Source organism: Anthonomus grandis, chromosome 1 (genome assembly GCF_022605725.1).
Source record: "Anthonomus grandis grandis chromosome 1, icAntGran1.3, whole genome shotgun sequence".
NCBI classification, from domain to species: Eukaryota; Metazoa; Arthropoda; class Insecta; order Coleoptera; family Curculionidae; genus Anthonomus; species Anthonomus grandis.
This window is the reverse complement of record NC_065546.1, coordinates 23,020,769-23,039,931: the sequence shown is the minus strand read 5'-3', so window position 1 is coordinate 23,039,931 and position 19,163 is coordinate 23,020,769. Positions and strand designations below refer to the sequence as shown.

Sequence of the window (19,163 nt, the reverse complement as noted above, 5' to 3'; positions counted from 1 at the left end):
AGAGGGTGAAATGGGCAATCAAGACATTCTCCCCCTTCAAATCTCCGGGCATAGATGGATTATATCCATGCCTTTTGCAAAACGGGTTAGAAGTACTAACCACACACATAGTCAGACTATTCAGGACCTCCCTTGCTCAGGGTTACGTCCCAAAGTTATGGCGTCAAGTGAAAGTCGTCATCATTCCGAAACCCGGAAAAAGCGATTTTACAGATCCCAAATCGTACCGACCTATCAGCCTTATCAGCTTTATGCTGAAGTCGATGGAGAGGCTGATTGATCGGTACCTTAAGAAAAGCATCCTGGTCGAAAAACCACTGCATGCGCACCAATACGCCTATCGGGCAAATCCACGGACCTGGCCCTACACCACCTCGTGAGGAAGGTGGAGCGTGCTCTGGGTAGTGGCAAGGCCTGCCTAGGTGCGTTTCTAGACATTGGGGCGTTCGACAACACCCCTTTCGCATTAATCTGCCAAGCATTCGAGAGCCGCGGCTCAGAACCCTGTTTGGTTAGCTGCATAGAGGCCATGCTCTCGAAACGTCATGAATCTGCCCAGCTCAACAACGAGATTGTCGAAACGTTGGCGGCTAGGGGCTGCCCGCAGGAAGGAGTATTGTCCCCTACCTTGTGGTGCCTTGTGGTCGACAGCCTAATAAATCTTTTAAACAATGCTGGCCTATACACACAGGCCTACGCTGATGATCTGGTAATCCTTTGCCCGAGGAAAGAAGCCGTCTCAATGCGGGGCCCTATGATGAGAGCCCTGCGTATGGTGGACATATGGTCTCAGGATTAACCCCATAAAAGCAGAGCTCCTACTATTCACGAGGAGACGTAACTTTGGCACGCCCCCTGTTATATCTCTTATCTAGGTGGCGTGCAGCTGCTTTACTCCAGAATAGTTCGATTTCTGGGAATTAAGTTAGATCCCAAACTCTCCTGGTACGATCATGCAGACACCAGAATGAAGAAGGCCACCTGCGCGCTATGGGCCTGCAGGCAGGCTCTCGGCAATACCTGGGGTCTGTCTCCTAAGACCCCCCACTGGATCTACTAGCGCATTGTGAGACTTCTTCTCACATACGGGACTATCGTTTGGTGGCCATGTACGGAGAAAGCGAAAATTCGTGCTCAACTGGACAGAGTCCAACGTCTTGTATGTCTCAGCATAACGGGTTCCACGGGAACGGCGCCAACTAGAGCGCTTGAGACTCTGCTGAGCCTTCCGCCTCTGGACCTCGTTGTGCAATTCGAGGCAATGAGGACTGCGTACAGGCTATACGTCCTCGGCGAACTACGTGCTGGCGAGACCGGTCACGCAAAAATTTGGTCACGAGCCATACAGGAATGTCCTCTCCTTCTGATGGGCAGTGACTGCATGGCTCCAGTGACTGTGGACTGCGAGGGATTCGTGACGCACATTGCAGGCAAAGAGGAGTGGCAGCATTCCAACAGACCTGCATTGCTAAATAGGGGGACCATCTGGTATACAGATGGCTCCAGAATGAATAACAGAGCTAAATCAGGGCTTTGTGGTGGGATCCCACATACCAGTAGGGCATACTCGTTGGGGAAGCACGCCACTGTCTTCCAGACCGAAGTATTCGCTGTATTAAAATGCGGACAGAAAATCAATATGCTCTGACAGCAGAGCTGCCATTAAGGCTATCACGGCCGCAAAGGTAAGCTCCAAGCTTGTACTAGAGAGCATAAAAGTCCTGAAAAAACTGGTGTAGGTTGGCTGCAGGGTCCAGCTCGTCTGGATACCTGGCCACGTAGACCATGCAGGTAATGAGGAAGCGGATTCTCTTGCCAGACTGGGATCCGCGTGTGTGGACCCACCGAAGATTGACTGAGTCCCCTGGTGTGAGACAGGCAGAGGGCCCGCCTGTCTCACCAAAAATCTACTACGCCTAAAAAGACGCGAAATTCGGCTAGTGACAGGTCTTTTAACCGGTCACTGGCACTTAAAAAGCCATCTCCATACTATCGGTGTTGCGGACAACCCGGAATGCCGATGGTGCTGTGAGGAGGATGAAACCGTTAACCATGTAGTCGGGGAGTGCCCAGCACTCACGAGCGCCAGGTTCAAATACTTGGGTAACACTTTCAGTGTACCGAGTGACTTTAAGTCCTTCAGACCAGAGAGTCGGTTTCTCTAAGGCCGTTGGGCTCTGGTAACACTCGGTGGAGCATGACGGGTCCATCAGGAGACCTACTATATGCACAACTGCCTTGGCAGCCCACTGTTTCGACAATTCAATTCAATCATATATTATTAATTAATGTTGAGAATGCCCAGTTTTATCTCTCTTTTTAGCAAAGGAATCCATCTATTATTAGAATCACTGAATAAGTAGCTAAGCATTTATCTTAATTTAACATTATAAATGCACTTTCCTTTAATTTATGTAATTTTGAAATTGGTTCTTTTGATAAAATTGAGGAAGCATTCGAGTTTATTTTATTGTTATTGTCGAATTCATGTTGTGTAAATTTGGATTTTTGAAAATCATTGTTTTTTATTTAAGGTTTATGTTCATTAATTCTTTTTGGTGATGGTCTATAGGTTTCACCTATGAAAAATTTACCACAAGTACAAGGAATTTTATTGTATATTACATTTTTATTAAATTCATTTTCATTGAAAGGTTTAGTTTTTGTTAGTAAATATCGTAATGTGTTTTGCGATTTTTAAATGATGATTTAAAAATAGTTCTTCTGTTAAATTTGTTAGGAATTTTTTTTATTTTATCAGAAAAACCTGGTGTAAATGGTAAAATAAGATTTGTCGTAAAAGTTGGTTGATTTAATTTTATACGTGGATTATCAAACTCTTTAAAGCATTTTTGAAAAATTCTTTGGGATAATTATTTTGTATTAAGATATTTTTAATAAAATCTTGTTCAATTGTTAATATTGATTATTACAAATAATGTTTGTACAATGATATAAACTTTTTACCACTCCTTTTTATACCATTATTGGATGATAAGAATTAAAATTAAAATATATATTAGTTAAACTCATGGATTACGGTAAATTCTAGTTTCAACATTTTGTAAATTTTTTTAATTAAAATATCAAGAAAATGAAGCTGACTATCAGCCTTCTTTTCAAGAGTAAATTTTATAGTAGATTCTTTGGAGTTAATGTAATTTAAAAAATGTATAAGATCTATGTCGTTATGGTGATGTATTGAACAAATATCATCAATATATCTCGACCATATTTTATGTTTTTTATCAGATGAATTAATAATTTCAGATACAAAATTTTCGATAAATATAGAGGGTGATTGATGGTAACTTAGACGTTTACAGAGAACAAAATTTTTTTTTTTTTTTGAAAATTTGCCATCAGGAGTTTTAGCTAAGTTTAGCTAATAAAAGCAAGTTTCTGTAAAAACCGGAATATTATGACATATTTGCCATGAAAGGTCATGATCAAACAATGCGATGCTATTGACGTTTGACAGTTACATTTAGTTGATTAATAATAGTAATACACGTGGGTGTTTCTTTAAAATAGTTAACTAAAAATTAATTGAAATGGAAAGAATTAGTTATTCAAATGAAGTTTTGATGAATCTATTTATTATGGAATATGTGACAAAATTGTAGCAAGAACATGCCGAAAGTTCAACGAAATGCACCATAATTCACAAAAAAAGGATAAAAGATAATTTGTGGGAATACAAAATAACTTTATACAATTTCAATGGGTAACTAAAAATGCTTCGGTCATCCTCCACTAAATTTATTTAAAAATTAATAATCCTACATGTTTCGGACATATAACATGTCCATCATCAGGGATCTATAAAGAAACAAGGAAACTTATAAGATAAAGTGTTGGATTACAAGGTATTAAAATTACTTACACAAATTGAGGGTTTTCGTCAATACATATTAAAGATATAGTGCCTCCAGCAAGGTCAAAAGGTTAAAACAACTAACAAAGAATAAAAGTGGCATCTACAATAATGATAAAAAAGCTTAAATAATTAACAAATACATAATTGGACGTTGAAGACATAAAGCCTACATTAAGATGCATGAGAATGGGACTAAATCTGGATCTACACAAACATTAAAATTACATGATTGCAATACTACGATAATTGTTATATAAACAAAAACTGAGACCAAAAGAACAATATAAATTTTCAAAAGAATAGGGTATTTAAAATATAGGACCTGTAATTTGCAAAAATAGACTTTAATAAGTTGGCTACAGATGGCGGTACTAGAAGTGACTTAATATAAATAAAATATAAATGTTTTAATTTATATTTTATTTAATATGAGAGAATGAAAAGGCTTTATAAATTAGCATTAAAATTTAATAAATTAAAAAAGTTTGTGGATGAATGATTTATTTGATTATTGACACATGTATATATATATTATATATCATTATTCTGTATAGCTCTATTTATCTCTAAAATTTCTAGTAAACCTAGTTTATTACTTTTATGGCAGAGATGTAAATATTTGGTGTCTAAAAGAGAATCGAAGTTATGGTTATTGAGATTTATGTGTCTAGCAAATTTAGATTTTATATTTGAAGGGTAAAGATTGCGTTTTTTAGCCTTTTTAATCTCTTTACAATGTTCAGTAATACGACTGGAGAATTTTCTACCGGTTTGACCGATATAGGAAACGCCACAGTTATCATTGGAGCAGTTTAGTTGATAAACACCCGACTTTGTGGTAACGAGGTACTTTGGGGTCCGATATCGCATAAATTAGAAAACATTTTTAGCTCTCACGTTATTAATACGAGTTTTAAAACCGTACACACTCTGAAATCTTTTATAGTGAACCCAAAGGACAAAGTACAGGGTCTTTCCCGATATATTGACCCCCCTCCTACAGGGATAATGCGAAAAGCTAGAAAAAAAAATTAATACAAAACTTTTGGGGTTTTACTTTAAATTTTTGAATCCGATGTCAACATTTTTTTGTTTCGTTTAGAAACGTCAAATTTTGACAGATGATCAGTTTTTTCTTATGGAACACCCTGTATATGACTTCATAGTTAAAAATAGCCGAATTTTCTGATTTCAAATATATATAGTTTAACTATGTTTTATTAAACCGTTTCGGAAATATCGGGCTCCAAACTTTAAAAAAATAATATATTGAAGATCTTGGTAAGCGCTGCATTGTTATTGTTAGGCGTTTTTTTTTAAGATAAATGAATTGAGTAGAAACAATAAAAACAGAAGATTTATTATTACTAAGGTGATATTTACCATCTTTTTGTTGACAAGGATTCATTATTTTAACAATTGTTAAACTTTAATTTAGACGTAATTATAACTATAACTGCTCTATATGACCACCACCATTATCAATACAGTTTATATAATCCTGCTCAATTTTGTGTATTGTATTCCTTATAAATTGTCTATGATTTTGATTGATATCATCTATCGCGGTAATAATATTTCTGCGGAGCTCCTCGACATTTTCAGTTCTCTGTTCGTAAACTTTATTTTGAAGGTAACCTCACAGAAATGAATCAAGAGGTGTCAGGTCTGGACTGTTTGGTGGCCAACGAATTGGCCTAGTTCGTCCAATCCAGGTTATATCTTTCATTTAAAAATTTCAAAACAGGTAACACATTATGCGGTGGGGCACCATCTTGATGCCAAATTATTTGATCGTATTGCCTTATGGGTAGATCTTCAAATTTAGCTTCAATTTGAAAAGTAAGCATCTCTAGGTATCTCTCTCCCGTCAAGTTGCCGTTATAAAAAATAGGTCCTATGACCTGGTCATTTAAAATTCCACACCATACATGTAGAGATTGCCGCCCTTGAAACTTAATTTCCCTTGTTATTCGGGGGTTTCGGCGAACATTTTTTCGATTGTAAATGCCCGCGGTTGTAAAGGTGCACTCAACATTTTTTTTAAAAAAGTTATTATCTTCTTCTTTTAGCACTAGCATCTCTTGACAAAATTCCACCCGTTTATTTCTTTGCTCTACACTTAAAAGTTTGAACAGGTAAAATTCGATAAGCAAAATATTTATACTTTTTTAAAGTTAAATAAATTTTTTTGGCCGATTGATCAAAGTAAATTCTGGCATCTTCTATGGAATGATTTGGGTGTTCTAAAAAGAAATTCAACATTTTTGATGGGCAATTTGAGGGAGACAAAGGCCCGAACATGATAGCGATAGCGTACCTTTTTAACTATGAAGTCATATACAGGGTGTTCCATAAGAAAAAACTGATCATCTGTCAAAATTTGACGTTTCTAAACGAAAAAAAAAATGTTGACATCGGGATTCAAAAATTTTAAGTAAAACCCCAAAAGTTTTGTATTCAATTTTTTTTTTAACTTTTCGCATTATCCCTGTAGGAGGGGGGTCAATATATGGGGAAAGACCCTGTACCTCCTGACCAAAAATCGGGTGTTTATCAACTAAACTGCTCCAGTGATAACTGTGGCGTTTCTTATATCGTCCAAACCGGTAGAAAATTCTCCCCTCGTGTTACTGAACATTGTAAAGAGATCGAAAAGGCTAGAAAACGCAATATTTGCCCTTCAAATATAAAATCTAATTTTGCTAGACACATACATCTCAATAACCATAACTTCGATCCTCTTTTAGACAAAAAGTTCTAAAATTGTATTAACGCTTAGTGTTGTACGTTCTTTAATTCTCGAATTTATTTTTAACAATATTTAAAGTTTTGTCAACTGGAACATTAGTAAAAAGACTTACGTCAAAAATTTCCAATCGTCCAAAAGTCAAAAATTAACCAATAGATAATGAGGGTTAAAAGAAATTATAGAAAGTTTTTCAAAAAGTGTTGAGAATTTTTAATGTAGGAATCAGAATTATTATAGGAATCAGAATTATTAGTGTATGGAGTTTAGATATTAAAATGATATTTTGCAAGAGTAGGTGAATTTATGCTACTAACTATAGGTCTTAAAGGAATATTTATTTTATGTATTTTTGGCAAACCATAAAAATGTGATGTTTTACTATTATGTGGAGTTAATTTAAACCTATCAGTATCAGAAAATTGGGTTTTATGTTTTTTGAGTAAATAATAAATTTAACTTTCAATTTTTTCTGCAGGATCTTTAGATAATTAAGGATAATTACCATAATTAATTAATAGATTTAATTTATTTTTTAATAAGTGTTAACATTTAAAAGAACAGTAGCATTGCCTTTATCAGCTGGAAGTATTTTAATAGTGTTATCAGATTTAAGTATCTTTAAAGCTTTTAATTCTAAAGAGTTTAAATTTTGTTTAATTTTAATTGGTTTTTCAATTTCTATCTTTGTCCTAATTCTAAATTCATCTTGTTGATGCCTTGGTAAGTCTTTCGTTGCGTTTTCTATAGCTGAAATGATATTTAATTTAGGCAGAATTTTTTGAGTAATTGAGACTTTTAGAAAAAACAAATTTTTCTGTATCAGATAAAACTCTATCTGACAAATTAATAGCAGTTTTATTTATAAAATCATCATTATTTCTGTTTAAAAGTTCTTGATTTATATTTTCATTATAAAGTAGATTTATTTTATTTATGTGAATTCTGTTGATCAGTATGTGTCAAATAAAACGATTACTGTATAGAGAAATTATGAGTATACGATAGGGGATTTATTTGAGGATTTATTTTTGAGTCTTGCTACTGAGCAGTACAATTGATGAAGATTATCTGCTTTGACTGGAAATTCACCCGACTTTAAGGAATTACTCATTAGTTCATTAATAATACTAGAATTTTCCTTTGCTTTATTGCGTGCTTTATGGACTCTATTCTCATAATAAAGTTGCATTTCGTATTGTTTTCCCATAAATCCTCTGTATTAAACTAAGTATGAAACAAGAGATTAGTCTTAGAACATTGAAAGGCTTGAATTAGCATTGCCATGGAACTATGGGCAGTTTGTTGGCTTGCAACATCTCTGATGCTAAATGCTTATGTATAAATGAATATATGTTTTCATTATTAAATTATTAGTTAGTTTTTTATTAGTAAACAAAGTTGTTGTTTACTAATTCTAGCCTTTCAATATTCTAAGTTACGATGGCATCTAGTATTGAATGTTTTCACTTTACCGATTTTCACACATCACGACATCACTTGTATCTTTTTGAAATTGAACCTATCTGTGATGTATTAGTTTTATGTAGGTATATATTATAAGCAATAAAAGGTAGCGGAAAAATCACTTACCTATAATAATTCATTTCTCAAAACGAAAATAAAAAATATAGCTCTACTAACTAACTACTCTAAATGATCAGTTAATTAAAAAACTAAATTTTAATAAATTATAATCTGGCTAAAGTAGTCTATTGGAAGGCAAGTTTTAAATGTTCTAACCCGGAGCGAACAACTCCATATTTAATTTCAAATTTTACATATATTATTCCATGATCATATAAGGAATAATATATATTTTTTAAATCAATATATAGATGAAGAAACTAATACAGAAAAAATAAGAATTATAATTAATAATTGTTCGAGAAAAGACGGATTTTCTACAAAAATAATTAAATATCTTCATGTATATATTAATAACGTATAATAATCATATATATAATATATAATAATAATAATACAGGTTGGTCGTGTTTCAAAAAAACTTTCTCAATTTTTTTTTTCAAATTACAACCTAATTTTTTTATTGCATTTTTGGAAACAACTCTTAACATTTTTCATGTAGCATGTGTTATACCCAAGTCCAAGCGTTTTGGAGTTATTCTCATTTATAATTTAAAACATTGAAAAACGGCAATGAAGAAAAGGAAAATTAAAATAATTTCTAAAAGGTTTTATTCTATCGAAAACCAACTTAAAAATAATTTTATTTCAGCAAATAATGTTCGAAATGTCCCTCGTCAGTCAACTGACAATAGCCTAATCGGTATACAAATTCCTGCTGCACATTTTGAATCATTTCGGGCGTTATTCGATATATTTCTTGATGCGTTGTTTTAAATCATCTTGATTAAAACAACGCAAGGCGCCAACTTAAAGGCGCCTCTCAAAGTCTCCTTCCAAGAGTTGATAAACTTGCATCTTAAAAGGGTGGTATTTATAATAATAATAAATAAATAAATTGTTAGAAGTTGTAAATGTATTTGCGAAGCCTGTTGCCTAGCCGCAATATGCAGTCTTTAATTAAGCTCGCGGACTATTTTAGACCCCTGTCAAAACATGACAATGGTACGCTTGCAGCGGATTATTGTTTTCCAGCTTTGTAAAATACAGAGCGTTGATCTGCCTGTTTCGTTGCAACTATAAGTGTGTAAACAACCTTGGCACAAAACCCCAATGCCTTTACCGGTATCTAAGTAGGTTAAACTTGTAAAAAGTGATCAGAGATCAGTGATGATCAGAGATGGAACTTCACTTTTGTACCCAATAAATTATGACTCAAAGATGAAAGAACTCTTTTTATAGACCCGGCTGTCTATCGCATAACCAGGAGATCCTTATAACATCACACATAAAAATGGTCCTTCGCAGTCGAATTAAAGTGTAAAATGCGTGTTTTGAATGGATGTCCTCGATCCAGCCAGCCTGAAATGTTATGTGTCTCCTGTTGCTGCAGCAGCCGAACAGTTTGTAGCCGCTAAACAAGGTTAGTTTTTTGCCAAAAATTATTTGAAAGCCAGCAAACCCCATACAATATTACTTATGAAGCTAAACGAACTAAAACGTTACCATAACGTTTGAGTTGTTGAGTTGTTTTATTGGCCTAGATTTGTCTAAGCTGGTCTTTTAAACTTTTTAACTCTAGTAAACCTTAGATTCTTCTAACTTTATTTTCACACTTTCATACTTCACATTTTTTAACCTTATTACTTTTTTGTTTAATTGCGGGTGAATTTTCTCTGTAAACCTTATATGCAGAGTTTTGATAAAATTGTTCGGTAGACCTCATGTACAGATATTATTACTGAATTTACTCCATAGACATTAGATACACACAGATATTTTATGGAATTTATTCTGTATACCCTATATAGAGACAGATTTTGCTTAACCTACTCTTTACCCCTTATATACAGAGTGTTTACTTATCCTTAAACCCATATCGTTGATGATGATTTTCAAATCTTTTAATAATTCGTTTTTGGTCTTATAATTTGAATCTTGGATCCTAAAAATTGATTCATTTCTTATTATTCAATTTCTTCTCACATTTCATATTATTATTAAAATACAAATAGTTATCTGAAATATTGCGTATTGAGCCTCTGGCTGACTATCACTTGCACTGTTTTGATTTAAAAAGAATTTCCGCTAAACAATATCTTATTCAAAATGGCTGAAGCTTTAACCCAAGGAGAGCTTTTAGCCAAAACCAAAGCTGAACTAAACTTTCTTAAACAAGCAATAAAGGCCAACTTAAAGCTTTACTTACTAGTTTATCCACATACTTAAACTCTTTACCTACTCCATTAACCTCAGATACCCTAGTTCAAATTGAATGCCGTTTAAATGTTGCTACATTCACATTAAAAGAGTTTGAACAAATTCAGACAGGTACTGAAGATCTGTGCTTGATGCATAATCTGCTAGATGCAGATGATCAAGATGAGATCAGAAGTGATTTTGAGGAAAGATATTTCTTAATAATTTTAAAGGCCAAGCAAATGTTACAATCAATCGAACCTATCCAGGTTGATAATCTTTATCACAATCCTAAATAAATTAACCCCATTAATAATAATTCTAACAATTTTGCTACCAAATTGCCTCCATTATCAATTCCTAAGTTCTCAGGCTCATATGAAGCATGGACCCAATTCTTTGAAACCTTTGAGGCCCTTATAGACAAAAATATGTCTTTAACTGTGCAAAATATCTATTATATCCAGTCTGCCCTAAAGGGAGATGCTGCACAAATTATTAGCGCCCTAACAGCAACAGATAGCAATTACTTGGTTGCCTGGAATTTGCTAAAGGAAAGGTATGAGAACAAAAAGGCTTTGGCAAATTTTATATGCCCACATAAAAGCAATTTTCAATTTACCCATTCTAAAAGATGGCAATCATTCTAGCATAAAAAAATTTCTTGACAGTTTCTCAAAACATTGTAGATGTTTAACACATTTGGGAGAAAATGTAAATGATTGGAATACACCTCTAATTTATTTTAACATTAAACTTAATCCAAGTTACTCGTAGGCAATGGGAAATCTGTTAAAAAAATACTGATAGGCCTTCGACTTCAAATCTTACATCTTTTCTTACAGAGCGTTATCACTTAATGGGGTCTATTGAATATAAAATACCCAACAAGCCTGATACAAATGTTTATAAACATCATGCCACCACAAAAGCATTTACTCATACGTTTTTGAAAACAAATGCCCTATTTGTAAAAACAATCACTTTGCTTATGCTTGTAAAGATTTTCGTAGTCTATCTTTAAACGAGCGTCATAATGACGCCAAAAGGCTTAAACTATGCCTGCGTCTGGGACATTTCGCTTTAAATTGTAAATCCAAGTATGTTTCTAGAACTTGTAATCGCAAGCATCATTATTTGCTGCACTATTTTCCTAATCCAAGGCTACTGACCCTACAGCTAATGTTAATCCAATTTAATAAATAAGCCTTAAACGGCTCTCCACACCCAAACTAAAAGCTGTCAGAGTGAAACATTGTTTTGACATCGTCAAAGTGTAATTCAGATCTAAAGGTATGTACTTGAACCCTCTTTTATATCAGAAAAATCATCAATATATTTCTGATGTATCCAGGAAAAAGAGCTTATTTTGTGAGAGTCAACCCTCAGACCATATTGACAATGCACAAAGTATTGCTAAGGATTGATTATACTCTGGCTTGTGCAAACTCCGCTCCAAATACCTTTGTATTTTTATCAACAGCCTTAGTTTATGTTTATGATGCAAATTCTCAACCTATTTCATGCATAGCCCTGCTAGATAGTGGGTCTCAATCGAACCTAGTAACCAAAGATTTGTTTGTTAAACTAAACCTTAAATCTGAATCAATTGGTTAATATCTCTTTATGTGGAATCAATCAAGAACCACCTTCATCAATAAAAAATCTTTATTAACTATTAAAGATCTAAACAGAGCCCATAAATTTGATTTCTATGCTCTGGTTATTGATAAGATAACAGATAAATGTCCTCAACAAACATTCAGCATTTCCAAGTTTAGCCTTCCTACTGAAATTGCTCTAGCAGAACCCACATATTTCCAGTCTTCGGAGATAGATATGCTTCTGGGAACTAGCTTGTATTATGACTTAATTTCTTCAGGCCAAGTAAAACTTGGGAAGAATGGACTTATTCTTCAGAATACTAAACTTGGCTGGGTTGTTTCGGGCCCTATACAAATTCCTCTCAATTTAACTAGACCCATGTCTTATTTGTCGTTATCCATCGACATCCAACTAAAGTAATCTCTTGAGAGATTTTGGAAGATAGATGAGCCCATTCATGAGAACAATAACAGATTGTCTAAGGAAGAACTTAAGTGTGAATGTCATTTTGCCAAAACTATTTCTGGAAAAATTTCAGGAAGATTTGAAGTAAGTTTACCGTTAAAGGAGTATCATTCAACTATTGTCAATTCCCTAGATGCTGCTGTTAAAAGATTTTAAGCTATTGAGCGAAAATTTCAAAGAAAACCCGAACTTAAGGCACCTTATACCCAATTTATTCATGAATATGAACCCTTGGGGCGTATGACAAAAATTGAGTCCAATAGTGATCCCAGAAAGCCTATTTATTGCTTACCACATCATGCTGTGGAAAAAGTAGATAGCACTACCACTTAACTTAGAGTAGTGTTTAATGCTTCCTCCAAATCCGCCAGTGGTATTTCACTAAATGATGCTCCCATGGTAGGTCTCACTGTCCAAAGTGATCTTTTTTCTGTCATCCTTAAATTCCGTGAGCATAATTATGTGCTAACGGGCGATATTGCCAAAATGTATCGACAAATCCACTGAACAAAGAAAGCTTCAAAGAATCGTATGGAGGGATTCACCTGATCTTGATTTGGAGCATTTTGAGCTTAATACAGTAACCTATGGTACTGCCAGTGCATCTTTTCTTTCTACAAGATGTCTGCAGCAAATTTCCATTGACAAAATGGATCTATTTCCCAGGGAAAGCAATGTCATAGCAGATGATTTTTATGTCGACGATGCCTTAGTAAGTAAGTAACTCAGGAAGTAATGACCTGAATGCCCTCATAAAAATAAGATCAAATTTGACATCTATTTTACTAGAATATGGATTTGAATTAAGAAAATTTGAATCGAATGAGCCCAAGGTATTATCCAACTTGACTGATGATAACATACATAGCTACATAGAGTACCTCATTAATAGCCAAGCTGAAGGTCATAGTTGCAAAACCTTAGGTATTGCCTGGGATTCAAAGTCAGATAAATTTATTTACAAGTCAAGTATAAATAATGCTTCAAACTCTGTGGCAAAACGATCCATCCTTTGGACAATATCCCAAATCTTTGACCATCCAAGGAAAGATACTTATTCAGAAGTTGTGGCTTCTTCAAATATCCTGGGATGCATCTGTACCTCATGATTTCTCTAAAATTTAGACTAATTTTGTCAACTAACTATTGAATACTAATACTCTTAAAATACCTGGACAAGCATCCTCACGGAAGTGTGTCAATATACAAATTCATGGCTTTTCCGATTCCTCCATCAATGCCTATGGCGTCTATATATATGCGATGTGAGGATTCAGATGGAATAATCTCTTGCAACCTACTCTACGCCAAATCTCGAGTCGCTTCCTTGAAGGCCGTTTCCCTACCCAGGCTTGAGCTTTGTGGTGCACATCTCTTAGCCAAATTAATAAAGAAGGTTTTAGGAACTCTTTACTATTCTGTAAGCAAAGTCTTTTGTTGGACGGATTCGTCCATTGTCCTATGCTCGTTGAGTATAGAACCATGAAATTTGAAGGCATTTGTTTGCAATAGAATTGCCGAAATTCAGCAAATGACATAGCTTAACTCTTGGTTTCATATAGTTTCATCACGAAATCCTGCAGACATCTTATCGTGTCTAGAGGCATGAGGTACTGTCGAATTGGAGTGTAATAACTTCTGGCGGCATGGCCCGAATTTTTGTCAAAACAACACAAGTTTTGGCCATCGGGTTGAAAATTATATTTTCAACTTTGCTCGACAAAACACAAAGGATTCATGTATCGTAGAAAGTAATCTAAAGTCACTTGTGTTTGTTTCAAAAACAGAGGAAGATTTCACTTTACAGATTTGTTTAACAGTTTCCTCCTTATCTAAACTTATCAATGTGATTTCTTACTGTTTGAGATTTTACCATAATTTAAATCCTAAAAATCATAAATGTATAAGTCCCCTATCCCATAACGAGATTTGTGAGAGTATTAATTGTCTTATAAAGCTAGTTCAAGCCAGCACCTTGCCTTAAGACATATATTGTCTAAGACGTAATGGAGCTATTAGAGTTAATAGCAAATTAAACGCTCTCAATCCTTTTCTGGACAAGAATGGTATTTTGCGAGTAGGTGGACGCTTGAATCGTGCCAAAACGGATTATAACTATAAGCACCCTATGTTGCATCCATATAAGTATCCCTTATCCGCCCTTATCGTAGAAATGTACACCCTGGTGCTCAAGCGACATTTTCTTCGTTAGACTCTTACTCATTTCATGACACTGTCGTGGACTATAGATGCTCTTTTCTGCTAAAAAATTCCAAATTTAAGAATAAAAGAATTCTAAAATTTTATATTTGTCTATTTGTTCCTTTAGCGACCAAAGCAGTGCTGCATTTGAAGTTGGCCACTGAGCTTAGCAATCAATGTTTCATTGCTGCTTTTACTCGTTTCACTGCCCGCCGACGTTTATGCAACAATCTATATTCCGTTAATGGATCGAACTTCATTGGGGCTAACAACGAATTTAAAGCTCTCATTAAAAGGCAAGGCTTTCCAGGATTTTATTAAAAATAATATGATTCAGTGGAACTTCATGCCTTCTCATTCTCCCTATTTTGGTGGTTTGTGGGAGGCTTTAGTAAAGTCTGTAAAGCAGCACCTTAAAAGAGTTATTACAAATTCTTCCCTCGGTTACGAGGAATTTTACACCTTGTTTGTACAAATCGAAGCCATATTAAACTCTCGGCCTCTCATCGCGCCAAGTGATGATCCAAATGACTTGGAAGCGCTGACGCCCGGCGATTTTTTGATTGGTCGCCCTCTTAACAAGCATCCCGAGCTAGATGTACCGGACGTCGCTGACAACCGTCTCTCCAGATATCACCACATTCAAAAAATGTCGCAACATTTTTGGACTAGACGGTCTGCCGAGTTTTTGCACACCCTCCATCAAAGATATAAATGGAAGTCCGGCTGGAAGCAGTCTGATTTACTGGTTCACTCGTTCTGTTAAAGGAAGATAATCTGCTCGCCATGTATTGGAAGAAGGGTAGAATCGTCAGTCTGCACCCTGGAATGGACGGAATAGTGCGGGTGGTCAGTGTTCAAACTAGTAATGGTGCGATTAAGCGTGCGGTTACCAAAGTGTGCCCGTTACCTATTCAATATCCTGTCGAGGAAGACTTTGAAGATAAATAATATCTCGAATTTAGGTCGTAAGAATTTGTCTTCTTCAGCATTAGCTCTTAAGTACGTACTTCTTTCAACATGTTATATCGATTGTATGTTGTGTAACAATCCTTAATTTAGATTTTTACTTCTTAGGTTATTCAATTCATGGACATAGCTCATTTTATTTGGACAAAAACTACATCGATTTCTATCTCGATGTAGTTTTTGCCCGAGTTGAATTTTCCCTTTTTTTGAAGGCCTTCCTTAGCACGTGTTACTTACTACAGTACATCTTTATTCATAGATGTTAGTCATTCATATGTATCTGCTTGTTTCGTTACAACTCTGAGTGTGTAAACAACCTTAGCATAAAACCTCAATGCTTTTACCGGTATCTAAGTAGTTTAATCTTGTAAAAAGTCATCAGAGATGGAACTTACTTTTGTACCCAATAAATTACTCATAGATGAAATAACTCTTTTTATACACCCGGCTGTCTATCGCATGACCAGGAGATCCTTATAACATCAAACATAAATAGTCATATATTTTCAACAGGTCACCCAATTACAGAAAATATAAAAATAAATAAATTTTGATGAAGTTCATAAAAAAAATAACAAAAAAAACCAAAAAGGAAATATAAACAAAAAATATTTTAACAAAATTTATTCGTTTGTAGTATTTTAAGAACACTTGTTTTTCGAATATCCATGTCCTTTGTTACCCGCCTAGATGATACATGCTAAATATCTTGAACCACCAATAAAACTGCTGCGTATTTTCATCAACTTGAGGACGACCACATCTAGGAACGTCTCTTACATGACCGAATTGACTAAACTTCTGCTCAATCTTGCTAATTGTCAATTGGCGGACGATTGGGGTATTTTTGCAATGAAATTGGGGTATTTTAGCTAAATAACTCAAAAACTTTCTGATTCGCTCAAACTCAATTACCGTAGCCAGCCATCAGGCGCATATTAATTTAATTTAGTGTTAAAAAAACGAAAATACACACACAACTGTCAACGATAATAAGTATTGCCATTAGTTATTCTTTTGTTTAGCGTGTCATAAATCTAAAGTCTACTATGGAGCTATGCCGAAATATTGAATTTTCAAATTTTGAATGAGAATAACTTCAAAACCCTTGGATTTGGGTACAGCACATGCTACATGAAAAATGTTTAGAATTTTAAGGGCAATTCAAAAATATAGTTAAAAAAATGGGTTGCAATTTCTAAAAAAAATGATTTTAGCAAAGCTTTTTTAAGACACCCTGTATAAAATTTTGCTTTTCGCAAAATATGGCTCAAAAGAAAAATAAAATCGACGAGTCCGAGCGATTTAAAAAAAAATTACGAGATATTGAATGTTTTCCTTGCTTTCCGACCACCTTTAACAATTAACACGTTAATATAAATTCTATAAAGTTTCAATAAGTAGATTTTTAGAAATATCCGAATATATCTGGTTAAAAAATTATAACGGGAAGAACGTAGAACATACTTAAGGAAAAAAGATTAAGACACAAGTTTAACAATTTGAAGGGAAAAATCTTGCAAACATTGCCGAAGATTGTCACGGTCTAGGCATGCATTCTGCAATTTTTTTGCCTCACGATTACTATAATTTATTACCAAAGGAAATTAAAGAAATTCCAGTATTAAAAAAAAGTTTTATGAAGTCTCTAAATTCTCACATTTATTTTTACGATAAATTTTTTTGGCATACCTTTCAATAAATATTGATATAAACAGTTATGGGAAAATAAGGTAAATAATCATTAATATATTTTAGATGAATTAATTGTTATCATAGGTAACGGAGATGGTAAGTTTTTATTATTAATTTATGATATATAAAATATAATTTCAAAAAATTAAAGATAGCACGGAGAGCTCCTGTTCGTGATCCCTTATGTTTTTTTCTTTAGTTTTTTTTTTCTTTAGTTTTAGAAGAAGCCAAAAAGCAGAAACACGTTTCGGCTGGTACCATCTTTCTTTGTTCTGCTTCCCGTCTTACGGAGTATCTCAACTTTTTTAAGTACACACAGTTATTTGATACTATAATTATACTTGTAATTTATTCGAATATATTGCATTGAATTTAATATTTATATTCTAAATTATTCCGTAAACAAATATGATCATCATCCGAAATAGTCCATGCTCTTCCACCACTGCATAAATATATTAAAAAAACTTTGAAATAAATAGAGAAAATTATTATTAAACTCACAGTTAGTTCTTGCCTTACCTGATGCCGAAAAGTCCAATATAGTGGTCATACGGAAAAAACAAGTTTATGATAGTTTCAAGAAACATAAACTAAATGTTTCTTACATAAAAAGAACATTAAAAAGAAATAAAATCGATAGCTGGCCTAGCGACAAAAATAACTAGTTCCATTCTAGAATCGTAAAAGTTCTAATATCAAAAAATTCTGTACGAGACCCATTACTGCATAATTAAACGACATAAAGAGGCAAACAATTTTCAGGGCCCTTATTACCGCTTTAATTGTAATTTGTTAACCTATTACGTCTGCTACAGACTTTTTTAACGGCCGTTTTACATGCAACACCAATAAGAAAAGCATAGCAAAAACATTTTAAAATTTATATATTATTTTTTTTCAGACTGGGAACGATGCCGCGAAGGCGACTAGAAATTTATCAGAAAAGGGTAAGTTTATGTGCAAGATTCGCTATCCATCTATATTCTTTGCTATTTGCGAGCAAATATCAAAATCGGATCAAAATGGTAAATCTCTCGGTTATTGTGAAATAATATAAAAAAGAGGACCTTCACATTGGTCTTTATATAATAATAGCGGAGTCCACCTTTCTGCTGAACCTATTAAGGGATTAAAATGCCCGGTGTCCTTCCTCTCTATAGGGCTTTAGCCGAATTATGGTTCACGGTTGTTTGTCACAGTTTTCGTTACCATTGTCCCCCTGTTTCGGTCCGAATGTTGCCAATAATTTTTTGCTACTTTATTCCTGTCCCATTTTATGCCAATATATACGATTTGTGGAGCGGATATGGGCCGTTCGGTGTGTTGTTGGGATGGAGTTGGCCTGATTACAAAAAAAAAAATTCTAAGTATATTATGTAAATGCATATCAAATCACATAAATATTTATTATTATACATTTGAACAGATTCATTGACAGAAAACAAATTATCAGTATATACTTGTTGTATACTATATGTTTAAGTAGACGTATACGGTGTCCGGAACGTCAACGAGATGACTCAAGGGGATGTAAAAAATCGATGGTTTTCGAGATATTGGCACTCGGCATATAGTGGAAGTCCCCAAAATCCTACTCTTGGATCAGATTTTCGATTGTCATGCCTTAAAAATAAATATTTTTTTGATTTTTTTTTAGCTTTGCAGTTTAGAATAGCCATCTTACTGATCAAAGAGAAACATTACATTAAACAGCTAAAACATTTAATAGAACATCTAAAATGAAGAAAACTAAAGAAAATGAACTATTCTAAAATGAAGTATTACTTATTTTTATTTTTAATACCTCAA

At 34.1% G+C, this 19,163-nt stretch overlaps 1 protein-coding gene across 2 annotated transcripts in view; it reads left to right on the top strand.

The window, feature by feature from the left end:
* Window positions 1-19,163, top strand: part of LOC126749069 (uncharacterized) — a 251,533-nt gene that overhangs the window by 10,019 nt on the left and 222,351 nt on the right. Inside the window, exons 2-3 of one of the 2 annotated variants that reach the window (XM_050458862.1) lie at window positions 9,459-9,639; window positions 18,256-18,301. The gene's annotated coding sequence lies outside the window, so the exon portion shown is untranslated. The remainder of the gene's footprint in view (window positions 1-9,458; window positions 9,640-18,255; window positions 18,302-19,163) is intronic. The other variant, XM_050458794.1, reaches the window with a different exon arrangement.